This window comes from Mobula hypostoma, chromosome X1 (assembly GCF_963921235.1).
Source record: "Mobula hypostoma chromosome X1, sMobHyp1.1, whole genome shotgun sequence".
Taxonomy (NCBI): domain Eukaryota; kingdom Metazoa; phylum Chordata; class Chondrichthyes; order Myliobatiformes; family Myliobatidae; genus Mobula; species Mobula hypostoma.
In genome coordinates this window covers 17,328,355-17,356,307 of record NC_086128.1, presented here as the reverse complement: position 1 = coordinate 17,356,307, position 27,953 = coordinate 17,328,355, and the positions used below count along the sequence as shown (strand labels likewise).

General features: G+C 42.8%; 1 protein-coding gene across 1 annotated transcript in view; it reads right to left on the bottom strand.

Annotated features, from left to right (window-relative positions):
* LOC134340290 (SWI/SNF-related matrix-associated actin-dependent regulator of chromatin subfamily D member 1) overlaps positions 1–27,953 on the bottom strand; it is a 108,268-nt gene that overhangs the window by 34,390 nt on the left and 45,925 nt on the right. The window contains exons 12-13 of the transcript XR_010016514.1: positions 12,173–12,306; positions 10,056–10,180 (exon numbers count right to left, since the gene is read on the bottom strand). The gene's annotated coding sequence lies outside the window, so the exon portion shown is untranslated. The remainder of the gene's footprint in view (positions 1–10,055; positions 10,181–12,172; positions 12,307–27,953) is intronic.

Sequence of the window (27,953 nt, the reverse complement as noted above, 5' to 3'; positions counted from 1 at the left end):
CCCTAACTTATTAGATGTTCTTCTGCTGATTCCAATTTCTTTTGCTGGTATTACCACCCTGTCACTCCTGTTTCAAGTTCCTTCGCACCATCCTTATAAATGTGAGGATAATCACTATACTTTTCCATCACATGACAGTTAAATGCATTTACCAAATCTGTTTTATATCTTTCTTTCCTTTTTACCTCTAACAAATGCCAGTCTATGTCAGGCCATACAAGCTTCCATGGAGCTACAACCGGATAAACTACTGAAGGACTTATCCTCAGATCAAACACTCCACATTCTTTCGCGATATCATTCCCTACCCGACTAAAGGTATCCCTCTGAAACCTCCCATTTTCCCAGCACTCCTGCAACACTCCTTTAGTAGGGTGAGAATCATTGTGCCCCTGCAAGTTAGCCCAGTAGTTTGCCATCAGTTGCATCCTTCTTAGTTCCAAAGGCATTACTCCCATTTCTACCTGTAGTGCTGACACTGGTGTTTTAAAAAGCCCCACTGCACACTCTCAAGGCCTGAGCCTGAATCACATCCAGTTTCCTTATAAGAAGGATGAGGTAGTTTTGAAGGAATGATTGTAACAGTCACAGCCTGTGTTTAAACTGGATTTGGTGAATGGTACAGACAAGGTCAGAGGAAATTCAACCCTGTGAAGTCAAGTCATTATCAAGATTAAGCTTGGCAGATAGGCCACATGAGTTTAAACAGTCAGTTGATATATGCTACAGAGTACTGAGATACCCAAGAAAAAGGTGCCTGCCAAAGAGAGGGTCATTCTTAACTCAAAATGAGCTGTGAGCTCGAACCTTAGCTCAGCTGCAATCCCCTCCAGTGTCCTAGACTCCAACTAAGTAAAAGTGATTCAAAATAAAGAAAAAGAGCAAGTTACACAGTGCTCCAGGGTTCCCAACACCCTAGAGTGTATCACAGTTAGTGTCAAACAGCACAGAAACAGGACCTTTTACCAAATGGCCCATGCTGACTAAGATTCCCATTTAAACTAGTCCCATTTAGTCCTTACCCCTCTAAATCCATTCTATCCAAGTACTGTACCTCTTTTAAATGTTATTAATGTACTTGCCTCAACCACTTCCTCTGCCACATCATTCCATATATCCACCACTCTCCACATGAAAAAAGTTGCCCCTCAGGTTCCTATTAAATCTTTTTCCCCTCACCTGAAACCTGTGTCTTCTAATTCTTGAGTCTCCAACCCTAGGGACAAGCCTGTGCACTGTCACCCTATCTATGCCCTTCAACACTTCTAAAAGATCATCCTTCATTCTCCTATACTCCAATGAATAAAGTCCCAAACTGCTCAACCTCTCTCCATAACTCAAGTCCCAGCAACATTCTCGTAAATGTTCTCTGCACTCTTTCAGCTTAATGACATCTTTCCTCCAGCAGGGTGAGCAGTATTGAACATAATACTCCAAATGTGGCTTCAGCAATGTCTTATACAATTGCACCAGAAGCCAGCGAGCCAAAAGCCTTCTTCACCACCCGGTCTACCTGCGAGTCCCTTTCAGAGAACCATGGACCTGTACACTGTTGTACAACACTCCTCTGGGCCCTACCATTCACTGAGAAAGACCTGGCCTCATTCCTCTTCCGAAACACTTGTACTTATCCAAATTCAACTCTATTTCTAACCCATAAGCAAACAAAATAACTTTATCTCTCTTGTGAATTCCAGATGAGTAGTTTCAGCTATTTTACCAATGAACAACCTAGTTAAGAGAAAGAGGGAGTGGCTTAAAAAAAGATTTAATGAAAGGCTTCAATGATATCAAGATATCTCGATTGACATTCTCAGTGGAGGGACCCCATACCATTATCACTAAACTCTTGCCTCTAGGGTACAGCAATCAGGAAGCTGCTTTGAATCGATTCCTTGTCAACCACCACACCATCCCCAGTTTAGAGTGCATGGAACAACCATCCAGTTTCAATTTACCCTGGGTGAGATCAACCATTCCAATCAACGCCTCTGTTTTACTGGGCTTTGGCCCTCGAAAGCTCAGTGCTCTGCTGCAAAGGGATACCGATAGGAATGAGGGTGTCACTGACAAAGTAAAAGTCCATATTTAGTGCTTCAACAGTCAATTTTAATAAAGAGAAGTACTGTGATGCAGCTGTTACATATCACAAATCCTGGTTATGTGACCACTGACTCCAGGCAGACAATCTCTGAAGAGTATTGATAATGACTGGGGTCACACTGCCCAGAAGAAGGCAATGGCAAACTACTTCTGTAGAAAAAAATGCCAAGAACAGTCATCGAAAGACAAAGATCACCCACGTCATGAGACATGGCACAAAATGAATGAACATTGTGATGCAAACATGAAAAGACACACCAGCAACTTATACTTCATTAGGATTTTGAGGAAATTTGGTATGTCTCCAAAGACTCCAGCAAATTTCTAAATGTACGGCGGACTGGTTTCATCACCACCTGGTATGAAGGATCCAATGTATGTGATCGAAAAAAAAAGCTTAGAGGATTGAAGACTCAGTCAGTTCCACCACGAGCACCCAAAATGTAATGTTAACTCTTTTTCTCTCTCTGCGGATGCTACCTGACCTGCTGAGGGTTTCCAGCATCTGCTATGCTTCGTATTTCAGAGTCTCAAGCTTGTGTTTTCTCACTCCCCCTCTGTCCTTGTTTATTAAAGAAATTTCTATTGTACCTTTCACAATCTCTCATTACTAAACTTTTGGAATGTGGTTACTGTTGTGGGAAATGCAGCCAACAAACTCCCACAAACAGCAAAATGAAAATGAAAATCGAACTGCTGCAGCTGGAAATCTGAAATAAAAACAGAAAATGTTGAAACACTCAGCAGATCAGGTAGCATCTGTGGAGAGAGGAACAGTCTAGCTTTCAAGTCAAGACACTTCATCGGAGAGAAGGGTGATTAATAGGATCAAGGGAGTATCTCAGATAGGGGGAAGCCAAAATTGCAATGGAGATAAGTTGTTGGTGTCACCCAGTTGACAGGTTAATCGGGGCAGTTAGAGAGTGAGAATACAAAGAGAGGAACTTGACAAGGTGTGAAATGTCAGGCTGTCTGACGTGTCCAGTCGGCCAGGCCTACTTTTAAAGTGAGGTAAATCAGTGTGCAAATAGAGGAATTAAGTTCCCTTATGTCGCCGTACTCAGTTTCAAGTGGAGAAGGCAGCAACATGGCCCAGACAGAAAATGAGTTGCAAAGCGCATGTTGGTCCTCCTTATATCAGCATATTATAAATTGAATATTAGAAATTGAAGCCACAGACAGAGGTCAGAGTGGGAGATGGATGGAGAGTTAAATAGGCAACAAAAGGGAGCTTTGGTCACTCCTGGTGCTCTGCAATGTTGTCACTCCGTCTGCAGCTGTGGAGGAAACCACACTGTGAACACTGAGTGCAAGACACTAGATTGAAAGAAGTGCAAGTGAATTGTTGCTCCAACTTGAGGGACTGTTTGCATCCCCAGACACTGGGAAGGAAAGAGGTGAACGGACAGGTTTGTGGGGACACGAGAGTGTCATGGAGTGGGACGGAAGTTATGATTTGTGGTGGAATTTTGTTGGAGCAGGCATAAATTGTGAAGAATGATCTGCTGAATGCGGAGCAATACAATAATAACACTGAAGGAGCGGCACTGGTAAGGTTAGATCTGAAGAACTGTCAGATTATCGGTTACCTTATCGGTCACCAAAAGAGGTTAGTGTATTGGAAATAGTCCAGAGAAGGTTTACTGGACTGATACCTGGAATGGGTAGGTTGTTGAATGAAGAAAAGTGAAGCAGCTGGATGTTTGCTGGAGTTTTGAAGAGTGGGAGGAGAAGCATGAGACCCTGTGGGATCTTGACAGGTTGGATATGGAGAGGATGTTTCCGCCTCTGGGATATGTGAGGCAATTTTTTTTAAACAGAGTGTTAGGTGCCAGGAGTGATGGTGGAAGCAAATACAATAGAGGTGTTTAGAGGCTCTGCAACTGCCACACGAATGCACAGGGAATGGAGGGATATGTACATTGTGTAGGCAGAGGGGATTAGTTTAGTTAGGTGTTTAATTACTAGTTTAATTTGGCACAGCATTGTGAGCTGAAGGTCCTGTTTCTTTGCTGTACTATTCAATGCTCTATTTTTACAACAAGGCAGTGAGCCCAAGTTGTGAACACTGACCTCCCTCTGGAGGATTGCATAGCCCAAGAACGAGGTGAAAATAGGTGAGGTGAGTGTTATGCTTATTCTTAATAAAGACAAACTTGGTGTGGGTTTATGTTAGAACATTTTATTATTGAACTGCTGCCCAACATTGTGAGCACTACCTTTTTGGTCACCATCATAGCTTCCCGTTCCGGGTGAAACCCTCGCATTGACCACTGGGGACTGAAATTCTTTATTATGCACATACAATAACACATTTTCCTCCTTAAAAGAAAAACAAACACAATACTATGTCCTCATACACCTGCAAGAAACAATAATCCTTTTTGACAAAGATATCTACATTATGTAGCTGGTCTCTTTTCTTATTTTTCAAATTTTCAACTGTTCAACATTTCAACTTCAATTGTAATGAGCAATTACAGTTCCTTATCCACTTAGCAACTTCAATCAATCTCTGAGGCGGTTTAATGGACCTTTTTGGTCTGTGCTTTGTTTCCACAGGTGTATTGCTTGCATTTGCTGCGTTAATATTTGTGTCATCTGAGAACTCTGATCAACATATTCATTTTTTTTTACACATACTGGCCCTTTTGATGAACTGAGAGGTGACACACCACATCTATGGGTTGGAGCTTGTGGTCATATAACCACGTGGCTCCTTCTTAGAGGTGTCCCTCGCTCCATCTGGATCTGGTAGGGATATGGAGCTGCTTCCACTTGCATGGACCATGTGCCATAATAATAATCTTGGATTCACACTTGATATACAGGCTTCAGAACCGGTTGCAACATTTTCATATGATGTAATCTGACCTTTCCAAATCTTTTTTTTAAACTTAAATTATATGATTAGAGGAGTGGAGTTAACGACATAACTGAACGCGTCTGATACAAGCTATTGGTCTAGCCCTGTTTTGTTTTTTTGGGGGGTTTTTTTTTCTCTTTTTCTTTTGGGTTTTTTTTTGGTTTATATATATTTTTTTCTTTTTATTTCTTTTTTAATGACTAATTTCATTATGAGTTTGGAAGTCTTTTATATCTATGTTACTTAAAATTCGTTGTATATATGCTGATTAACATTATTCCAATTTCTTTGTACCAAATTTGTTATTGAGTTTATAATTTTGAAAATTAATAAAAAGATTTAAAAAGAGAAAAGAACTGGTTGGCTTTTCAGTCTTGTCGTGATACTGTTTCTGTTTTTCTTTCCCTTTCGCTTTAGCCAGTTTGACCTTGTGTGCTCCTGTAGGTGTCAACAGGGTTTCATGCATTGGAAGGTTAGTGTGAATGCATCAACTCATTGGCATTCGGGCTGGTGAAAGGTGCACTTCTGTGAATCATTAGACTTTTGTGGAATCTTCTTGTCCATCTTGCACTTTCTTTATGAGGCCCTTCACTACCCTGAATAAACTTTCTGCTGGGCCATTTGATTTTGGGTGATGTGGGCTTGAAGTTATGTTGAAACTGCTAATTATTGGCAAAGGACTCAAAGTCAAAGTCACAGCTCGAAAATTGTGGATCATTGTCTGATACTACTCCACATGGAACTCCATGCCTCACAAACGCAGTTTTCAGAAAGGTGATGACTGCTTTGCTGAATGTTGAATGCAGTGTTGCAACCTCTGGGCAATTGGAAAAGTAGTCTGTTACAGCAATATGACCCTTCCCCTTACAATCAAACAGATCCACTCCAACTTTGAAGTACAGCCTGTCTGGTACAGGGTATGGTGTAAGTGGTTCTGCTTGCTGTTTTGGTCTGAAGGGAAGGCATATTTCACATGAAACAGTGGTCTGGCTGATGTTGTGGTTCATCCTTGGCCAGTACATCACTTTACGAGCTCTACGTTTACAGTTTCCTCACCAAGTTGCCCTTTATGTAGCTTCTGGAACACTTCCTTGTGTAGCCACACTGGAATCACAAACCTGTTCCCTTTGAAGACCATATTTTTCACTACTGACAGTTCAGCTCTGCATGCCCAATAATCCCGAATTCACATTGGATAGTCACTCTTAGCTGCTGGCTATCCTTTCTTTATTGTAGCTTTGAGTTCTTTCATTGTTTCATCTGGCCCTGTTGTTTCCCTAATCTGCTCTCTTCTATCCGGAGATACTGGAAGTGAGGTAACAATGTTAACATATGCCTGCATATCTGCATTAACCTCTTGGCCACTCTTTTCTTCCGAGGCAGCACATCAGCAGCAAACATATATTTTCCCAGTGTGTAGATCATCTTCACATTGTATTTCTTCAGCCTTATCAACATGCACTGTATCCTCATGGGACAGTCATTCAGTGGTTTGGACATAATTGAGACCAGTGGTTTATGGTTCATCTCCACTTCAAACACTTGTCAATAGATGTACTGATGAAACCTTTCGCATGCATATGTGCTGGCGAGAAACTCTTTCTCTATCTGTACATAGTTGGCTTCCACAATTGTTGAAGTCCTTGATGCACAGGCCACAGGTTGCCATGTGTCATCATGCTGCTGCAGTAGTGCTGTTCTAAGACCATACCGGGACATATTAGCCGAGATCATAAATCTTCAGCATGGGCTCTTCAGTTAGGACTCTTCTCAGCCTCTGGAAACACTCTTCTTGCTCATGAGACCAAATCCACTCATTACGCTGCTCAAGGGGTGACCTAAGTGGTGCTGAGTAGACAGTCGAGTATGAACTTAGCCGGGTAAATCACCATCCCCAAGAAACGTTTCACCTCCTCTTTGTTTTGGGGCCTCTCCATGTTTTCAATGGTTGATGTCTTTCTTGGGTCAGGTGTCACTCCTTTTTCAGAATATGACATCTCCTATGACGATCAGTATCTCAACAGCAAACTTACATTTCTCTTTACTTTATTTCAAATTGACATTCTGTGTCACACCAAGCACTTGTCTCAGTTGTGTATCATGTTCATCCTTGGTGGATCCCCAGACGATGATGTCATCCATCATGGTCTCGACACCAAGTATGCCCTCAAAGATCATGTGGATGGTTTTATAGTAGACTTCTGGTGTAGGCAGATATGGTAGCTGAAGAAAGCGATATCTTCCCTGTGGTGTGTTAAAAGTACACAGTCTCGAACCTGCCTCATGAAGCTTCATCTGCCAAAACTCAGAGGACGCATCGAGCATGCTAAACCACTTGGTACCTACAAACTGTAACATGATCTCCTCCCGTGTTGGCAATTTAAAAGGCTCTCTGTTGGTAGCTTTATTGAGCTCTTTTGGGTCTAGACATATCCACACTGCAAACAACAGGAATTCTGCAGATGATGGTAATTCAAGCAACACCCATCAAAGTTGCTGGTGAACGCAGCAGGCCAAGCAGCATCTCTAGGAAGAGGTGCAGTCAACGTTTCGGGCCGAGACCCTTCGTCAGGACTAACTGAAAGAAGAGTTCGTAAGAGATTTGAAAGGGGGAGGGGGAGATCCAAAATGATAGGAGAGGACAGGACGGGGTCCAAAATGATAGGAGAAGACAGGGCCCTTACACTTCCTCCCTCACCACCATTCAGGGCCCCAGACAATCCTTCCAGGTGAGGCGACACTTCACCTGTGAGTCGGCTGGGGTGATATACTGTGTCCGGTGCTCCCGATGTGGCCTTCTATACATTGGCGAGACTCGACGCAGACTGGGAGATTGTTTCGCTGAACACCTACGCTCTGTCCGCCAGAGAAAGCAGGATCTCCCAGTGGCCACACATTTTAATTCCACATCCCATTCCCATTCTGATATGTCTATCCACGGCCTCCTCTACTGTAAAGATGAAGCCACACTCAGGTTGGAGGAACAACACCTTATATTCCGTCTGGGTAGCCTCTAACCTGATGGCATGAACATTGACTTCTCTAACTTCCGCTAATGCCCCACCTCCCCCTCGTACCCCATCCGTTATTTATTTTTATACACACATTCCTTCTCTCACTCTCCTTTTTCTCCCTCTGTCCCCCTCACTATACCCCTTGCCCATCCTCTGGGTCCCCCCCCTTTTCCTTCTCCCTAGGCCTCCTGTCCCATGATCCTCTCATATCCCTTTTGCCAATCACCTGTCCAGCTCTTGGCTCCATCCCTCCCCCTCCTGTCTTCTCCTATCATTTCACATCTCCCCCTCCCCCTCTCAAATCTCTTACTAGCTCTTCTTTCAGTTAGTCCTGACGAAGGGTCTTGGCCTGAAATGTCGACTGTACCTCTTCCTAGAGATGCTGCCTGGCCTGCTATATCCACACTGCTCTATTTTTCTTTTGCACAATGACCAGTGAGCTCACCCATTCATCAGTGGTTGGTTCATGTTGGTTCATCAGTGTTCTGTGTGACATTCATCCGTTCCATTTGTGCTAGTTCCTGCTTAAGTTTATTTCTAAGTGGAAACGGAACTTTCCTGCATGGACAACAGGAGTCACTGTCTCATCTGTATGAATCTTGTGTGCACCAGTTAAACATCCGAGCCCCTCAAAAATATCTGCGTACTCTTTCATGAGTGTTGTGTGACCATCTCAGGTCTGTGAAGCCACTATGAAAACTCTTCACCAGGTTGAGCTTTTCACATGCACTCAGACCTACTATTGGCTGTACTCACTTTTCTACAACCAGTAGCTGTGACTTTAGGTGCTGCCCCTTGTACTTGAAGGTCACTATAGAGCCTGCTTTTACTGGAACATTCTCTCCAGTGTAGCCTGTCACTTTTAACTTCACTGGGTAAATCTTGCACTTTACTGTGACAGTCTTGCAATCATCCATAGATAACTGATTCACCTGGGCTCCGGTGTCAAGCTTGAGTGGAATTACTGTCTCATTCACAGCCACTGGAACAACCCGTTCTGTTATACCAGTACTAGCAGTCTGTGGAGAATCCACAAAGAATTCCTCCATTTCCTCATCAACCGTTTGCACCTTTCTCTTGGTAGCCCCAGCTTTGTAGCATTTTGCAAAATGATTCTTCTTCCCACAATTATTGCAAAACATTCCATAAGCAGGACACGTCTTAGAAAGAGACTAACTCCACATCTGCTGCATTTACTGATTTGAGCCTTTTCTCTTTGCTTTGCTGTTGCTTTGGGAAATGCCTCGTGCACTGCTCCTCTGTTTTCACAGTGTGCACTAATGTGTCTGCCCTGTGCAGCTCCTTAGCTTGTGCTCTTGTGGTCTATGCTACCTTACACACTTTCACAGCTTTTCTCAGCATCAAATATTTTCACACAGCAATATCTCTCTGAGTCCATCATCTGAAATTCCACAAACTATTCTGTCCCTAACTCGGGAGTTTCTCAAATCTCCAAATTCATAGGACGTACTCAATGTGTGAAGCTCAGTTAAATATTGGTCAAAGCTAACACCTTGCTTCTGGTCACAGGGAAAAAAAAAAGACATATCTCTCAAAAGTGGTGTTTTTACTTGGGACAAAATACTCCTCAAATTTTGTCATCGGAGTGTTCAACATAAAAGCTGTCTCATCACTTTGAAAGCTGTTATAGATGTCCAAAGCATCTTCGCCGATTACATGCAGAAAGATAAACACTTTCAATTCTTCATCAGTTTCTTCTGCTCTGCTAGTAGCTAGATATATATTGAATCACTGTTTGTAGTGTTTCCAGTTATCAGATAGATTGCTTGTAAACTGCACAGGTGGAGACCACTCGGTTACCATCGTAGTTTCTGGTTCCGGGTGAAACCCTCGCATTGCCCACTGGGAACTGAAGTTCTTTGTTATGCACACATAATAACACAATGAGAACACAGGTACAGTGATTATGTTACCAGTTTTATGTGGGAAGCTATTGGTTCAGAGAAATGAGTTTGAATCTCAGCAATGGCAACTGGGGAATTTAAATCCAGCAAATGAGGCAATAAAAAGCTAGTGATGATGAAGCTCATGGATTGCAGGTAAAAACTTACCTGGTTCCCTAATGTTCTTCTCCTTTTGACATGGCTGGCTTTAAATTGCCTCTGTGATGACCCAACACATGACTCAAGTTGAGGGATGGACAAGAAGTGCTACGCTTCCTTCTGGTACACACATTCTGTGAAAGCAATGACACGAGAAAATGAGGAAAAGATGACCCATCTCATAACTGTGGGATTGACATTATACTTTAATGAGAGAGATTCTGAGAGCGGAAGGCTGGATATGACAAATCAACTGATCACATTCCCTAAAAGATCTGCATCTTCTACTGCGGCCAGCAGCTCAAGAACTTCCACCTACAAAGCAATGGACAACAGATATTAGAGGGGAGAACTGAAGTTACGCACAGGCTAAACTAGTCCAGAGTGAAGCAAGCATTCACAGAACAGATATAGAATCCAACTGGTGTATGTGTGAATGGAGTGACCGAAATGCAAGAGACTGCGTTTGCTGGTATCTGGAACACACAATCTTTTAGAGGAACCGGTAGCTTGACCAGCAGCTGTGGGAGGAAAGGAATTCAATGTTTCAGATCAAGACCCTGCCTCAAGACTGAGTGTGGAGAGGGGAGGTGGGCAGTATAAAGAGAAAAGGGAGAGGGGTGAGTCAGGAGCCAGGAGTGATTGGTGGAAAGAGGAGTGATGAAAGATAATGGGCAGGTTGTGACAGGTAGGGGAGGGGAACAGGGACGGAGTTTGAAGACAGTAGCAGGTAGATGATATACAAATGGAGGCAGACAGAGAAAGAGAGAGAGAGGAAATAAGAGGTAGATGGAGCTAGGTGAGGTGGTAGGGGGAAGGGGAATGTGGAGGTGCGGACAGCTGCAGAAGGGAGACAAGCAGGAACAGTAAGGGCTGCCCATGCTGGAATTTGATGAGTTAAGAATGAAACTCATTAGTGGAGAGGCACAAGGCAGATGTAACTAGAATCAGAATAAGGTATGAACCTAGGGGTGAACTTAGCCATTTCAAGAATTAGGTAACTCAATGATGAAAACAGGATAATTGGTCGCTAACAAACACATGGATTGGGACTCTAGGAGACTTCAACTTGAGACTCAATACAGAAAAAGGGACTGAAGAGAGAGGAACACTGGAAGAACTCAGCTAGTCAAGCTTCTATGGAGGGGAATAAACTGTGGACTTTTCAGACTGAGACCCTTAATCAGGACTGAAAAGTAAGAGAGCAGAAGCCAGAATAAGGATAAGTCCTTTCAGGTGAGGCAACACTTCATCTGCGAGACTGTCACAGTCATCTACTGTATCCTTTCTTCCAGTCTGGCTTCCTCTCCTGATGCAGATTGGGAGACCTCTTTGTAGACCACCTTTGCCCTGTCCTCTGCAAAAGGCAGGATCACCTAGTGGCTACCCATTTCAATTTGACTTCCTATTCCCATACTGACATGTCTGTTCATGGCCTCCTCTACTACCAGGATGAGGCCAAACTCAGGTTGGAGGAGCAACACCTAATATTCCATCTGGGTAGCCTCCAACTTCTTTTCTGACTTTTGGAAATTTCTCCTCCTTCCTCCTCTGGCTAACCTCTTACCCTTTCTCTTCTCCTCACCTGCCCATCACATCCCTCTGGTTTTTCTCCTCCTTCCTTTTCTTCCATGGACCACTGTCCTCTCCTGTCAGATTCCTCCTTCAGCCTTTTAGCTCTTCCAACACCCTTGCTTCCAACTTCTGCCATTAAATGCCACAACCAAAGTTGGTCTCCGCCTTCGCTCTTTGCAAGCGAGATAGAAATTTGACAAGACTAGCTCAGTTGGGCTGCAGTTTCTCACCATTTGATGTATATAGCACTTCAGTGCAGTGAAATGATTCATCGGAATAATCATCATTAGAATCTGACACCAAGCTACAGAAGGAGATCCTAGGGAGGGGGAATCAAACAGTTGAAAGCAGAGACACACTTAACAGAGCAAAAATGTTGGCGTAGCTGAGGGAAGGAATTCCAGAGCTCAGCTAAAGGCACAGCCACCGAGCAGAAGAACGCTGGTGGTGTTGAGGCAAGGACAACTACTTAGTAACTCAGGAGAACTTGTTGTATTCTCTCAAGCCAAGCCAAATCGCACTCACCAGGTTTTCTGGTAGTTTGTACTCACGTTCTCATGCTGTGTGTTTAGACAGCAGTTTCTGACAGTCTATCATCTCTTCAAACAGCCCCATTTTAACAGCTTCATCAAACTTCTTATTTCTGACCACAATTTCTCCAACTATTTTTCCAACGACTGATCCCCTGGAAGAGATTGGGAGGAAATAAAGTTGTCAGAAAACGGCATAAATTTATGAAAAGAGCAAAGACATACAGTACCTTCACATTAAATTCCAGAAGTAACTGCATAAATATGGTCGCCGTTGTAATTGGTGTGCGGCAATAAAATAAACATACACTCAGTGGCCACATTACTAGATACCTCCTGTACCTAATAAAGTGGCCACTGAATGTATGTTCATGGTCTTCTGCTGCTGTAGCCCATCCACTTCAAACTTCGATGAGTTATGCATTCAGAAATGCTCTCTTGCACACCACTGTTGTAATGTGTGGTTATTTGACTTACTGTCAGCTTGAATCAATCTGTCCATTCTCCGCTGACCTCTCTCATTAACAAGATATCTTTGCCCACAGTACTGTTGCTCACTGGATGTTTTTTTTTTGTTTTTCGGACCATTCTCTGAAAACTCTAGAGACTACCGCGCATGAAAGTCCCAGGAGATCAGCAGTTTGTGAGGTACTCAAACCACCCCGTCTGGCACCAACAATCATTCCATGGTCAAAGTCACTTAGATGACATTTCTTCCCCCATTCTCATGTTTGGTCTGAACCTTTTGACCACACCTGCATGCTTTTATGCATTGAGTTGCTGTCACATGATTGGCTGAGTAGATATTTACATTAACGAGCAGGTGTACAGGTGTACCTAATAAGGTGGCCACTGAGTACATATGCAATAGTGTGACACAGAAAGCACTGGAGGAACTCAGCAGGTAGAGCAGTATCTATGGAGGGAACTGGACACTTGATGTTTCAGATGAGACCCTTCATCTGGACTAAGGAGTGAGGGGAAATAGCTACTATACTGTCCATCTGTACTGTTTGGCCTCTTTTTTTCAGTCCAGGTGAAGGGTCTTGACCTGAAAGATCAACCGTCCATTTTCCCTCACAGATGCTACCTGACCCGTTGAGGTCCTTCAGCAGCTTGTGTGCTGCTCCAGATTCCAGCATCTACAATCTGTTGAGTTATACTGGTCAGATATGAGCACTGGTCTGGACAGCTAGTCTTCCTTTGAAATTGTGCCATAAGACCTGTTACGTCTACCTAAGAGGGAAGGCAGAGCAATAGTTTAACACCCCATCCAAAAGATGGCCCCTTTATGGGCAGCACAGTGGCCCATCAGTTAATGCTGCTGCCTCACAGCTTCAGAGACTCAGGTTAGATTAGATACTGTTCATACAGATCAGATCATTACATGGCGCACTGTGGTAGAACAAGGTAAAACAATAACAATGCAGAATCACAAACAAGAGAAAATCTGCAGATGCTGGATACCCAAGCAATACACACAAAATGCTAGAGGAACTCAGCAGGCCATGCAGCATCTATGAAAGGGATGGGAGGGGTGAGGTAAAGAGCTGGGAAGTTGATTGGTGAAAGAGATGGGAGAGTCTGACAGAAGAGGACAGAAAAAAGAAAAGGAGGGAGGAGCACCAGAGGAAGGCAATGGGTGGGCAAAGAGATAAGGTGAGAGGGTAAAGGGGATGGGGAATGGTGAGGGGGTGTGGGGCATTATCGAAGTTTGAGAAATCGATGTTCATGCCATCAGGTTGAAGGCTACCTAGACGGAATATAAGATGTTGTTCCTCCAACCTAAGTGTGGCCTCATCACGACAGTGGAGGAGGCCATGGATAGACACATTGTAATGGGAATGGGAAGTGGAATTAAAATGGGTGGCTACTGGGTGATCCCGCTTTTCCTGGCGAACAGAGCATAGGTGCTCAGCGAAGTGGTCTCCCAATCTACGTTGGGTCTCACCAATATACAGGAGGCCACATCGGGAGCACCGGATACAGTAGATGACTCCAACAGAGTCACAGGTAAAGTGTCACTTCACCTGGAAAACTGTTTGGGGCCCTGAATGGTAGTGAGGGAGAAGGTGTAGGGGCAGGTGTAGCACTAAGTATAATGTGTAACAACTACAGAGAAAGTGCAGTGCAGGCAGACAATAAGGTGCAAGATCACACCGAGGGTCCATCTGATTGCTATCTGTGTGTGGTTTTCCCCATATCTAGTTGGTTAACTGGACATTGTAAATTGTCCTTAGCTTTGGGCACCATATTTCAGAAAGGATGTGTTGTCATTGGAGAGAGTCCAGAGAAGGTTCAGAAGGATGATTCCGGGAGTGAAGGGGTTAACATATGAGGAGCGTTTGGCAGCTTTGGGCCTGTACTCACTGGAATTTAGAAGAATGCAGGGAATTTCATTGAAACCAATCGAACATTGAAAGGACTCGATGGGGTGGATGTGGAGAGGTGGTTTCCTATGTTGGAGGTATCCAGAACTAGAGGGCACAGCCTCAAAATTGAGGGGTGACCTTATAGAATAGAGGTAAGAAGGAATTTTTTTAGCCAGAGAGTGGTGAATCTGTGGAATGCTCTGCCTCAGATTGTGGTGGAGGCCAAGTCCGTGGGTATATTTAAAGCAGAAGTTGATAGTTTTTTGATCGGTCAGGGCATCAAAGGATATGGAGAGAAGGCAGGTGTATGGATTTGAGTGGGATCCGGGATCAGCCATGATGGAATGGCGGAGCAGACTCAATGGGCTGAATGGCCTAATTCTGCTCCTAAGTCTTATGGTCTTATGGTTGGCAGGAGTATCAGTTGCTGGGGATACAATGGGGAAAATGAGGTAAGTATAGATGGGTGCTTGATGGTCAGCGTGGATATGATGGGCTAAATGACCTGTTCCTTTATAACTATAACAGTATAGGGCTCCATCAGCACTCTACAAGAGCATCAGCCTATATTACCACATTCATGGCACTGGATTAGCTTCTGAAGCTGCATTCCTCCTTCTGAGTGAGTGTGAAGCCCATTGAAGCACAAGCTCACACCTAAAGATTGTGCCGATCCAGGAAGGATGGTCACTATTAAACACAGAGGAATGCTGTCAGATGTGGATTCTTACTAAGAGCCAAGCAAATCAAAAACTGTAATTTCAGCTGAACAAGTTTTATAGAGATGCCATTTTTATCTCTTATCTGCACTTACTTCGGGTTTCTAGGAATGGCAGGGCTTCACCTTTTGTTTTGGCAGTTAATTACCTATAATTCTCTTCCAGTCCCTCCAACCTCCAAGGGGCTTTGCTCCTCTCTCAGCCCGGATCTTCATTTGTCTGTGTGTTTGCTTGAAATGTTGCATCTCTTGCCACAGATGCAGGCTGACCTACTGAAGGCTTAATATCAGATTTCTAGCAACTGCAGTGTTTTGTACGTTGTTACTAGGGGAGGATGGGAAGTCCGTGGAACCAAGTCAGGATGAGATGTGTTAAGGTACGGAGTGGTAAAACTAGTTCAGGAGGCCACGCTCATTCAGAAGCAGGAAGAGTGATCGATTTCAAGTTCCTGCGTGTCAATATCTCTGAAGATCTAACCTGGACCCAACATATCGTTGCAGCTACAAAGAAGGCACAGCTGCAGCTGTAACTCATGAGGAGTTTGAGGAGATTTGGTATATCACCAAAAACACTCGCAATTTCTACACATGTACCATGGAGAGCGTTTTAACTGGCTGCATCACCTTCTGATATGGTGGAGGGGGTCAGTGAGGGGGAGAGGCTACTGCACAGGATCGAAGTAAGTTGTAAACTTAGTCAGCTCCGTCATGGGTACTAGCCTCTATAGTATCCAGGACATCTTCAAGGAGTGATGTCTCAGAAAGGTGGCGTCCATTATTAAGGACCCCCATCTACCAGGTTATACCCTGCTTTCATTGCTACCATCAGGAAGGAGATACAGGAGCCTGAAGGCAGAAACTCAGTGATTCAGGAACAGCTTCTTCCCCTCTGCCATCAGCTTTCTGATGGATATCGAACTCATGAACACTACCTCACTACTTATTAAATTTCTATTTTTGCACTACTTATTTCATTTAGCTATTTATTATATACTGTATATATTTACTGTAATTCACATTTTAATTTTCTTATCATGTATTTCATTGTACTGCTGCTGCAAAGTTAACAAACTTCACGACATGCCAGTGATATTAAATCTGATTCTGATTCTAATTCATTTTGTTGTTAGGAAGTCTTTCCTTAGGGTAAAGAACTTAGGGAACATACTGAGTTCAGGAACGTCACAAAAGGACTACTGCGATTCATTGAGGATCTTTGGATCAAGTGGCAATGGGGACTGGGAGTGGGGTACTGACAGTATGGAGAGGCCAAGGGGAATTATTCAAACTTTCTTATCCACGCCCCCCCCCACCACCCTTCTATCGGGCAGAAGATGCAAAAGCTTGATAATATGTGCCATCAGACATAAAGGACATAGATCTTTATTGTGTATTCTGTTATTGCTTTCCCTTCTACTACCTCAATGTACTGACATCGTGAAACAACCTGTCTGGATGGCACATAAACGTTTTTCACTGTATCTCGGCCAGTTACCACTATTGTGGACTTGGTGTTTAAAGGCACGGCCACAACGGTCGGTCAAGTGGACAAAGGGCTTTACGCAAGGTCAGAATCTGAGCACTGGGAGTTTGTGGGGCTGGAGGTAGTTAGAGGGATACACAATGGTGAGATTTTGAAGTCAAATGCGCACTGCGGCAGAGAGGTTAGAGATGCTGCCTCGTGCCAGTCATCCAGGTGCAATCCTGGCCTCCAGTGCTGATTGTGTGAATCATACGCACCTTCCAATACCTCTATCTAAGGAGGCAGGGGAGTCACCCCTATTGCTCAGTAGCATGAAAAACTTTCAGGGATTGGGATCAGTGGTGTTTCATTACTGCAATAATCCCTGCAATGGGTTCAGTAATGGACATCTAACCATGGAGTTCATCACAATTCTATCAATCCCAATTCTCAGCTAACAGATGAATCTAATTGTAGTGCATCACAATTTGGTTTGTTCTCATCTCCTCTCCCTTCCCTCTACTCCTTTCAGAGTCATACAGCAACACAGCATGGATACAAGTCCTTCGGCCCAACAGGTCCATGCCATCCACGGCGCCTATTCATCTACTCCCAATTTCCTGCATTCAGCCCATATCCCTCTGCGCACCAAACCCAGTGCTTCTTAAATTATACTATTGTACCTGCTCAACCACTTTCTCTGGAAGATCATTCATTATTCTCACCAACCTCTGTGAAAAAGCTGCCCCTCAGGTCCCTTTTAAACTTTTTCCCTCCAAATCTATGCCCCTTAGTTTTGGACTTCCCTGTCCCAGAGAAAAGGCTGCTACCATCCACCTTATCCATGCCTCTGACAATTTTATAAAGACCGGAAGACTTAGGAGCAGAATTAGGTCGTTTGGACCATCATGGCTGATTTATTATCCCTCTCAGCTCTTCCTAATCAAGAAACTACCAACCTCTACTTTAAATATACCCAATGATTTGGCCTCCACAGCAAGGGACAGCCTTCTATTCTAAGGCTATTCCCTTTGGTCCTGGACTCCCCCACATTCTCCCAACGTCCACTCTATCTAAGTCTTTCAATATTCGATAGATTTCAATGAGATCCTACCCGTTCTTCTAAACTCCAGTTAATACAGGCCCAGAGCCATGAAACGCTGCTCATAAGTTAACCCTTTCATTCTCCGGGATCATTCCTGTGAACCTCCTCTGAACCCTCTCCAATGCCAGCACATCCTTTCTCAGATATGAGGCCCAAAACTGCTCACAATACTCCAAATATAGTCTGATGAATGCCTTATAAAGATTCAGCATTGCATCCTTGCTTTTAAATTCTAGTCCTCTCCTTACTACCAATTCAACCTGTAAGTTAACTTTTAGGGAATCCTGCATTAGTCCCTTTGTACCTCTGATTTCTGAATTCACTCCCTATTTAGAAAATAGTCCACACCTTTATTCCTTCTACCAAAGTGCATGAGTATACACTCCCTTACACTATATTCCATCTGCCTCTTCTTTGCCCATTCTCTTAATCTGTCCAAGTCTTTCTGCAGATTCCCTGCCTGCCCCTCCACCTACCATCTGCTAACCTGACCACAAAGCCATCAATTCCATCATTCAAATCATTGACAGATAACTTGAAAAGAAGCAGTCCCAACATCCACCAATCGCCCCTCATTCCTTTACGACATAAGGAGTAAAGACCTAGCCAGCCTCTCTCTACAAGCTCAGGCCATCCTCTGTTCCTGGCAACATCCTTGTAATGTTTTCTGCACTCTTTCCAGTTTAACACCTTTCCTATAACAGAATAACCACAGTAAGACCATAAGACCATAATACAAAGGAGCAGAAGTCGGCCATTCGGCCTATCGAGTCTGCTCCACCATTTTATCATGAGCTGATCCATTCTCCCATTTAGTCCCGCTCCCCCGCCTTCTCACCATAACCTTTGATGCCCTGGCTACACAGATACCTATCAATCTCTGCCTTAAATACACCCAATGACTTGGCCTCCACTGCTGCCCGTGGCAACAAATTCCATAGATTGACCACCCTCTGAGTAAAAAAATTTCTTCGCATTTCTGTTCTGAATGGGCGCCCTTCCATCCTTAAGTCATGCCCTCTCGTACTAGACTCCCCCATCATGGGAAACAACTTTGCCACATCCACTCTGTCCATGCCTTTTAACATTCGAAATGTTTCTTTAAGGTCTCCCCTCATTCTTCTAAACTCCAAGGAATACAGTCCAAGAGCGGACAAACGTTCCTCATATGTTAACCCTCTCATTCCCGGAATCGTTCTAGTGAACCTTCTCTGTACCCTCTCCAATGTCAGCACATCCTTTCTTAAATAAGGAGACCAAAGCTGCCCACAGTACTCCAAGTGAGGTCTCACCAGCGCCTTATAGAGCCTCAACATCACATCCCTGCTCCTATACTCTATTCCTTTAGAAATGAATGCCAACATTGCATTCACCTTCTTCACCACCGACTCAACCTGGAGGTTAACCTTAAGGGTATCCTGTACGAGGACTCCCAAGTCCCGTTGCATCTCAGAACTTTGAATTCTTTCCCTATTTAAATAATAGTCTGCCTGTTTATTTCTTCTGCCAAAGTGCATAACCAGACACTTTCCGAAATTGTATTTCAATTGCCACTTCTTTGCCCATTCTTCCAATCTATCCAAGTCTCTCTGCAGACTCTCCGTTTCCTCAGCACTACCGGCCCCTCCACCTATCTTCGTATCGTCAGCAAACTTAACCACAAAGCCATCTATTCCATAATCCAAATCGTTGATGTACAACGTAAAAAGAAGCGGCCCAACACGGACCCCTGTGGAACACCACTGGTAACCGGCAGCCAGCCAAAATGGGATCCCTTTATTCCCACTCTCTGCTTCCTGCCAATCAGCCAACGCTCTATCCACGTATGTAACTTTCCTGTAATTTCATGGGCTCTTATCTTAAGTAGCCTCATGTGTGGCACCTTGTCAAAAGCCTTCTGAAATTCCAAATATACAACATCCACTGTATCTCCCTTGTCTAGCCTACTGGTAATTTCCTCAAAAAATTGTAATAGGTTTGTCAGGCAGGATTTTCCTTTAAGGAATCCATGCTGAGTTTTACCTATCTTGTCATATGCCTCCAGGTACTCTGTAACCTCATCCTTGACAATCGACTCCAACAACTTCCCAACCACCGACGTCAAGCTAACAGGTCTATAATTTCCTTTGTGCTTCCTTGCCCCCTTCTTAAATAGCGGAGTGACATTTGCAATCTTCCAGTCCTCCGGAACCATGCCAGAATCTATCGACTTTTGAAAGATCATCGCTAATGCCTCCGCAATCTCCACAGCTACTTCCTTCAGAACATGAGGGTGCATTCCATCTGGTCCGGGAGATTTATCTACCTTTAGCCTATTCAGCTTCCTGAGTACTTTCTCTGTCGTAATTGTGACTGCGCACACTTCTCTTCCCTGCCACCCTTGAGTGTCCGGTATCCTGTCTTCCTCAGTGAAGACTGATGCAAAATACTTGTTCAGTTCCTCTGCCATCTCCTCCTCTCCCATTACAATTTCTCCAGTATCATTTTCTATCGGTCCTATATCTACTCTCACCTGTCTTTTACTCTTTATATACTTGAAAAAGCTTTTAGTATCCTCTTTGATATTATTTGCTAGTTTCCTTTCATAGTTAATCTTTTCTCTCTTAATGACCTTCTTGGTTTCCTTTTGTAAGCTTTTAAAAACTTCCCAATCCTCTGTCTTCCCACTAATTTTTGCTTCCTTGTCTGCCCTCTCCTTTGCTTTAACTTTGGCTTTGACTTCTCTTGTCAACCACGGTTGCTTCCTTTTTCTCCAAGTGCAGCCTGATCAACAACTGATACAACTACATTGTCAACCAAGCACTGTCAATTAATGACTGCTTGTATTTCATCAATAAGTACAAACTATTTTTGCAGCAAACAAGTTATTGCTTCTTCTGTAACTGACTGCTCACTGGATCTGCTTCACTGAGGCCTCAATAGCTATTTGCTTAATAAGGAATTAAGAGAGCAGGGTGATAAAAAAAAGTGGGGGGTGAGAAAGGTGATCAGTCATCCTCTCATGGAAATAAGGCAGACAAGACTTGCTCCCATGTTTTGCAATCCCAGAAGTGCACTGGACATCTTTGAAGCATCAACCTGCTCAGCATTTGAAATGTTTCAAAATTGTACCAAAAATATAGTGAGGCGAATCAGATAAATGCACTTTTTTTGAAATACTATAAAATTTTAGCAATTGTAGCTATGTATAGAAATATTTTCAATGATCCTCTAAGACATAAACGAGCAAATCTGACTTTATTTTTCAGTGCAAAAATTGGTAACTATGTTGACTAAAAAGAGCATCCCAACTTGCTGTCATTTTTAACTCAAAGAAATGTACTGTGCATTCTAAATGCACGAAACTACATTGGAGAATGGCATTCCATGCACCAATACCTACTGTATTTTCACTAAATGCACCATGTCAAATACAAAACATGCACATTTTAAATTACACAAAATGAAATGAAGGTGTGAATCATGATTAAGAGCTGGAACTTGCACGTAACCACCAGTTGCCAATTCCAACAATGTGGACTTTCTTGAGGAAGCTATGACTTCTTTATACCTGCTTTGGATGCAACAATTTGAACTCACTGCACACTAGGCAAGTGCTCTTGCCAGCACAAAACAATACCTTGCCCCTGCTTCCTTCAGTTTGCTCTTTCGCTCACTTTAGGCCAAGTATGTTGCTTTATTGGTTGTGGATATTATTTCAAGTTTCAAGAATATAAGTTTCTTTTTATATATAGCCACAATGTACAGGGTTTTTGTATTGAAATGCTTTCAGACAAATTTTCAGAACTACTCATTAAGTGGAAACTAGTTTCTTCAACCTCCCTGTAATCCTATCATAACCTTAAATAAATTGCAGTAAATGAAAATCAATTAAACTGCAAATAGAGCCATAAAGTCATAGAACATTACAGAACAGAAACAAGCCTTTTTCCCCGTCTAGTCCATGCCAAGCGATTAATTGACCTTGTCCCATCAAACTGCACCTAGACCATAGCCCTCCATATCCCTTCCATCTATGTAGCTATCCAAATTTCTCTTAAATGTTGAAATCAAATGTACATCCACCACTTCCACCGGCACCTTGTTCCATATTCCCACAAACCTCTGTGAAGAAGTTCCGCCTCATGTTCCCCTTAAACATTTCACCTTTCACCCTTAACCCATGACTTCTAGTTTTAATCTCACTCAACTTCAGTGGAAAAAGCCTGCTTGCATTTACCCGATCTATACCCCTCATAATTTTGTATACCTCTGTCAAATCTCCCCTCAATCTTCCACGTTCTAGTGAATAAAGTCCTAACCTTTCCCTATAACTCAGGTCCTCAAGTCCTGAAAACATCCCTGTAAATTTTCTCTGTACTATTTCAGTCATATTTACATCTTTCCTATACGTAGGTGACCAAAACTTCACACAATACTCCAAATTAGACCTCACCAACATCTTATACAACTTCAGCATAGTATCTCATTTCCTGTACTCAGTACTTCGATTTTTGAAGGCCAATGCGGCAAAAGATTTCTTCATGGCCTTATTGACCTAAAATTGTGTACCTGTATTCCCAGATCTCTCTGTTCTACTGCACTCCGCAGTACCCTACCACTCACTGCGTAAGACCTACCCTGGTTGTCCTCTGAAAGTGGAACACTTTGCACTTCACTGCATTAAATTCCATCTGCCATTTTTAAGTGCATTTTCCAGCTGGTCCAGATCCCACTCCAAGCTTTGACAGCTTTCCTCACTGTCCACTACACCTCCAATCTTGGTGTGATCTGCAAATTTGCTGACCCAGTTTACCACATTATCATCCAGATCATTGATATTGATGTAGGTGACAAACAACAGACCCCAGCACCAACCGTGGAGCACTCCAATAGTCACAGACCTCCTGTCAGGGAGGCAACTATCTACAACTACTCTCTGGCTTCTCCCACGAAGCCAATGTCTTATCCATTTTAATACCTCATCTTGAATGTCAAGCAACTGAACCTTCTTGACAAACCTCCCATGTAAGACTTTGTCAATAACATTCACTGCTTTGCCTTCATCAACTTTCCTGGTAACTTCCTCAAAAAACTTTATAAGCTTGGTTAGACATGACTTACCATGCACAAAGCCAAGTTGACCATCCCTAATCAGTCCCATTCTAACCAAATACATGTATATTTAGTCCCTTAGAATACCTTGCAAATCTAAAATAAAAACCTTACCAAAATTACTAACTGTTCCTCATTTCATAGAGGCCGTGTCTCCAGGGTTTTTTGCTTTTATGTCTTGACTCCTGATTACGGATCTATTGTGAACTCCTTTCAATATTATCCTTAAGATGCTGAGGGCAAAACTGACTATGATCCCCCCCTCCCCTCCCATGTCCTATGCTCTGGGAGTAGTTCGCATGTAACCCAGAATGAATGAAGTAAAAATGTTAACGTTTATATAGTGTTTCTCAATCTTAGGGTGTCCCAAAGAATTTCACAGGCACTGTTGCAATACAGGAAATACAACAGATGTTGTGTATTGACGAGGCTTCAAAACACAGCAATGTCACAATGTCAGGCTGTGTTTCAAATCAGATATTAGCCTACTTTACAAATGGAACCACGTGTACTTTTATACTTGTCTGAGTGTCAGATCTTTTGACAATGCAGCACTTGCTTTGAACTACACTGATATTTTTACACCAAAATCCCTAAACCTGGATTTTAACCCACAATAAACTGATTGAAGAGAAATAAAAACAAATTACTGGAAACCCTCAGCAAGTTAGGCAGCATCTGTGGGAAAAAAAAGTTAATGTTGAGATCTTTCATCAGAATGTAAGAGAATATAGGAGAATATAGTGTTGCCTCTGAGCCTTGTTTGTATGCTGATTTTTTTAAAAAGCTAATGGAATTGATCTTTTAAAAAGAATTGATGCACTGTACACTTCACAAAATTTTCTGATCAACTCAAATTCTGAAGCAATCCTCGAGTATGAATGCATCCCAGAAACCAGCCCAAAGCTCAAACAGAAAGAGCTACAGTTGAATACACATCTGTCATTAGAATAGTGTTTTATGTGTAACCTTAATGGCTCATTGGGCTTCTTTGGCAAGATTGCTCACTCCTTCCTGCTAACCATCAGGAGGCCATCCAGTCCCATATAACAGCAATCTGACAGGTCCCTCCGGAGAGAGGCAGAAGTAAGTAAATTCTGATCTCAGTTTGTCCGACCTCAGTGGTTGGGAAGATATTGGGAGTCATTTGTTAAGGATGTGGTTTCAGGGTACTTGGAGGCATATGGTAAAATAGGCCAAAATCAGCAAGGGAAAATCTTGCCTGACCAATCTGTTGGAATTCTTTGAAGAAATAACAAGGATAGACAAAGGAGAATCTGTGGATGTTGTGAACTTAGATTTTCAGAAGGTCTCTAACAAGGTGCCACACATGAGACTGCTTAACAAGAGCCCATGGTATTACAGAAAAGATTCTAGTATGGAAAAAGCAGTGGCTGATTGGCAGGAGGCAAAGAGTGGGAATAAAGGGAGCCTTTTCTGTTTGGCTGCCAGTGACTAGTGGTGTTCCACAGTAGTCTATGTTGGGACAGATTCTTTTTATGTTATATGTCAATGATTTGGATGATGGAATTGATGGCTTTGTGGCCAAGTTTGTGGATGATACGATAGGTGAAGGGGCAGGTAGTTTTGAGGAAGTAGAGAGGCCACAGAAGGACTTGGACAGATTAGGAGAATGGGCAAAGAAGTGGCAGAAGGAATATAGTGTTGGAAAGTGTATGGTCATACACTTTGGGAGAAAGAAATAAAAGCATAGACTATTTTCTAAAAGGAGAGCAAAGTTAAAAAATCTGAAGTGCAAAGGGACTTAGGAGTCCTCATGCAGGATTCCCTGAAGGTTAATTTACAGGTTGAGTTGGTGGTGAGGAAGGCATATGGAATGTTAGCATTCATTTTGCAAGGACTGGAATATAAAAGCAAGAATGTAAAGCTGAGGGGCTTTATAAGGCACTGGTGAGGTCTCACTTGGGAGTATTGAGAGCAGTTTAGGGCCCCTTATCTAAGGAAGGATGTACTGACATCAGAGAGGGTTCAAAGGAGGTTCATGAAAATGATTCCGGAATTGAAAGGATGATGGCTCTGGGCCTGTACTCACTGGAATTCAGAAGAATGAGGGGTGACCTAGTTGAAAGGCCTTGTTAGAGTGGATGTGGAGAGGATGTTTCCTGTTGCGGGGGGGGGGGGTCTAAGACCAGAGGACACAGCCTCTGAATAGAGAGATGTCCATTTAGGACAGAGATGAGGAAGAATTTCTTTAGGAAGAGAGTGGTGAATCTGGAATTCGGTGTCACAGGCGGTTGTGGAGGTCAAGTCATTGGGTATATTTAAGACAGGTTGATAGATTCTTGATTAGTCAGGGCATGAAGGCAGGGGATTGGGGCTGAGGGGGAAAATGGATCAGCCATGATGAAATGGCAGAGCAGTCTCAATGGGCCAAATGGCCTAATTCTGCTCCTATATCTTGTGTCCTTTTTCTGTTCAAATGTTAAAAGTGGATGGCAAGAACAGATGGGATTCAGAATTTTTGGACTGCAGGGAAGTGTAACACTGGAGCTTCTTGGGCACAGTAGTTGGGTTGCTTTTCTTAATAAATACCAATGCTTAGGTTTACAGGGTGTAGTTTTTGAAACGGCAGGTAATGCAAAACCTGGGAGCAGTGAACTATGTACAGGATAGTAATAGATATGAACACGTAGTTGAAATGGATTGCTCAGTGGCAGATGAAGTTTAATGCTGGGAAATGTAATGTTATATTTGTATAGAAGGCAGCATAAACTGGAGATTACAATTCCAAAAGGGGCTATAGGAGCAGATACTATAGCTTTGGATCAAGTGGCAGTGTGCATTCAGAAATCTTCAAAAAAATACTTAATCCACTATTTGTAGAAAGGTAGAGAAAGAAGAGCAAGGAAGGAAATTGGGATGGATCTTTATAAAACCCTGATTCAGATACAACTAGAATTCTGGTCCAATTCTGAGCATTCTTTAGGGAGGATGTAACAGCTTTATAGATGAGGATGCAAAATAGATTTACTCAAATTATTCAAAAGGTCTTTCAACTGAATAGATTAGATAAATTTGGATTGTTCTCCATGGGACAGAAGTTGAGAGATCCAACATAGGTACTTAAAACCATGAAGGATATAGCCAAGTATAGACAGACAGAGATGGCTCCCATTGGAGGAAGGGGCAAAGGCATAAAAAGAACCAGATAGAAGTATGTAAACATTTTATGCAGTGAATCACTAGGATCTGATGCACTCCACCAGAAGTGGTGGAAGCAAGTTGAAATTGCTAAATTCAGAAGGTGATACAGGAAACATGCTACCGTAGACCAGTTAGTCTGAACAGAAAGATTTTGTTTGCATGAGAAATTCCTAAAATAGATGAACAGCTAACAATAAAACCATTTTGGCCTCAGTTCCTTAATTATATTTGCAAATCAGTTCCTTCTACTTTAAAAATAAACCCTGAAAGTTGTGGCAGAATTCATTTGACGACACTGGAATGACTTGCTGTGCAAAAGTACTTGACATTTGCATTCAGTGAACAGATGTAGGGATATGACCTTGTCTACTATGCTGCAGTAAGGGAGGTATGTAGCTTTGTGACATGACTTCTGATTTACTTCTTTTCACGTGGACACCTTCTAAGCGTCTTATGTGGCCAACAAGACTGACGTAGCCTAAGCAAGACCGAGCAGAGTTTCCGAGCTTGTCATAGCGCTGCCAGATTTCCGTATGAGAGAAGATGAGATAGAAAAAAGAGGGAAAATAAAAAATGCAAATGCTGAATATCAAAAATAAAAACAGAAAATGCTGGGAATACTCATATCAGGATGTATCTGTGGGGAGAACAAGCTTGCATTTGGATTGCACCTTTTACAACTAATGAGCTCTCCTTGAAGTGGTCACTTATGTGGAAAAGCAGAAGCTATTTTGCGCAGAACAAGGTTCCATAAAGTTGTGATAATGACTTTATCGCTTGTTTTCGACTTTGATTAACCAATGAATATTGGTCAGAAGACCTGCAAGAACTCACCTGCTCCTCTCAGAAAAAAGGAGCGGCTTTGAATCTTGCACGGTCACAAAAGATGTAGTTTAACATCTGATTTAAAAATAAAGGCTCCTGTATCAATATAACACTCAAATACTGGATTGACAGCCTTCAAGTTTTCAGAATGTGTTTTAAAACACATTAGTGTTCAGAGGCAAAAACCAGCTCTAGTTCAGAGTTCAAAGAAGTATTGTACATTGCCTGCAGAATGTTGCCATACTACACAGGATGACTGTGTGGATATAGAGTCATATAGCACAGAAACAGGCCCTCCATGCTGACCAAGCTACCCATCTAAGCTAGTCCCATTTGCCTACATTCGGACCATATCCCTCTCACCTTTCCTGTCCAAATGTTGTAATTGTCCTCACATGTACCACTTCCTCTGGTAGCTCATTCCATATACCCACCACTTTCTATGTGCCTTCATTCTATCTATGTCCTTAATGATTTTATAAATCTTAAGAAGTCACCCCTCAGCCTCCTTCACTCCAGGGAAAACAGTCACAGACTGTCCAACCTCCAGTTCCAGAAACACCCTTGTGAATCTTTTCTGCACCTTCTAGGTTTATCACTTCCTTTCTATAGTGTGCACACAAGAGGGGGAATTTGCGCCAGCAGATCAGGGTTTTGCAGCCAGCTGCATATAGCCAGTGAAGAGGCTCTTCACATGCACGCAAGTTTTACACAGGGACAAACAAGCGTCACTTCACTTTTAGTTGTACAGTCTGTGCTTAATTAATCAATTGAGGCCAAGTGCTCGTAATTTAAACAACAGCCTCAGCATCCAAGGGAGAAATTTGTTACCCCAATCATTAACCAATCTTGGAAAAACATGCTCGGACATTGGAGGAACATCTGATTAAGATCAGCTGGGAAAACCTGCATTTCCCATCATCCAATGAAAGTCCAGCTAATGCCAGCAAATGGGTAGAGAAATGGGGTAGAAAAAGTATTCAAAAATTATAAGCCAGGAAGTAGTTACACTACCTGGATAATCCATTGCTGAACATTTAAAAAATTGCATGAAACCATTG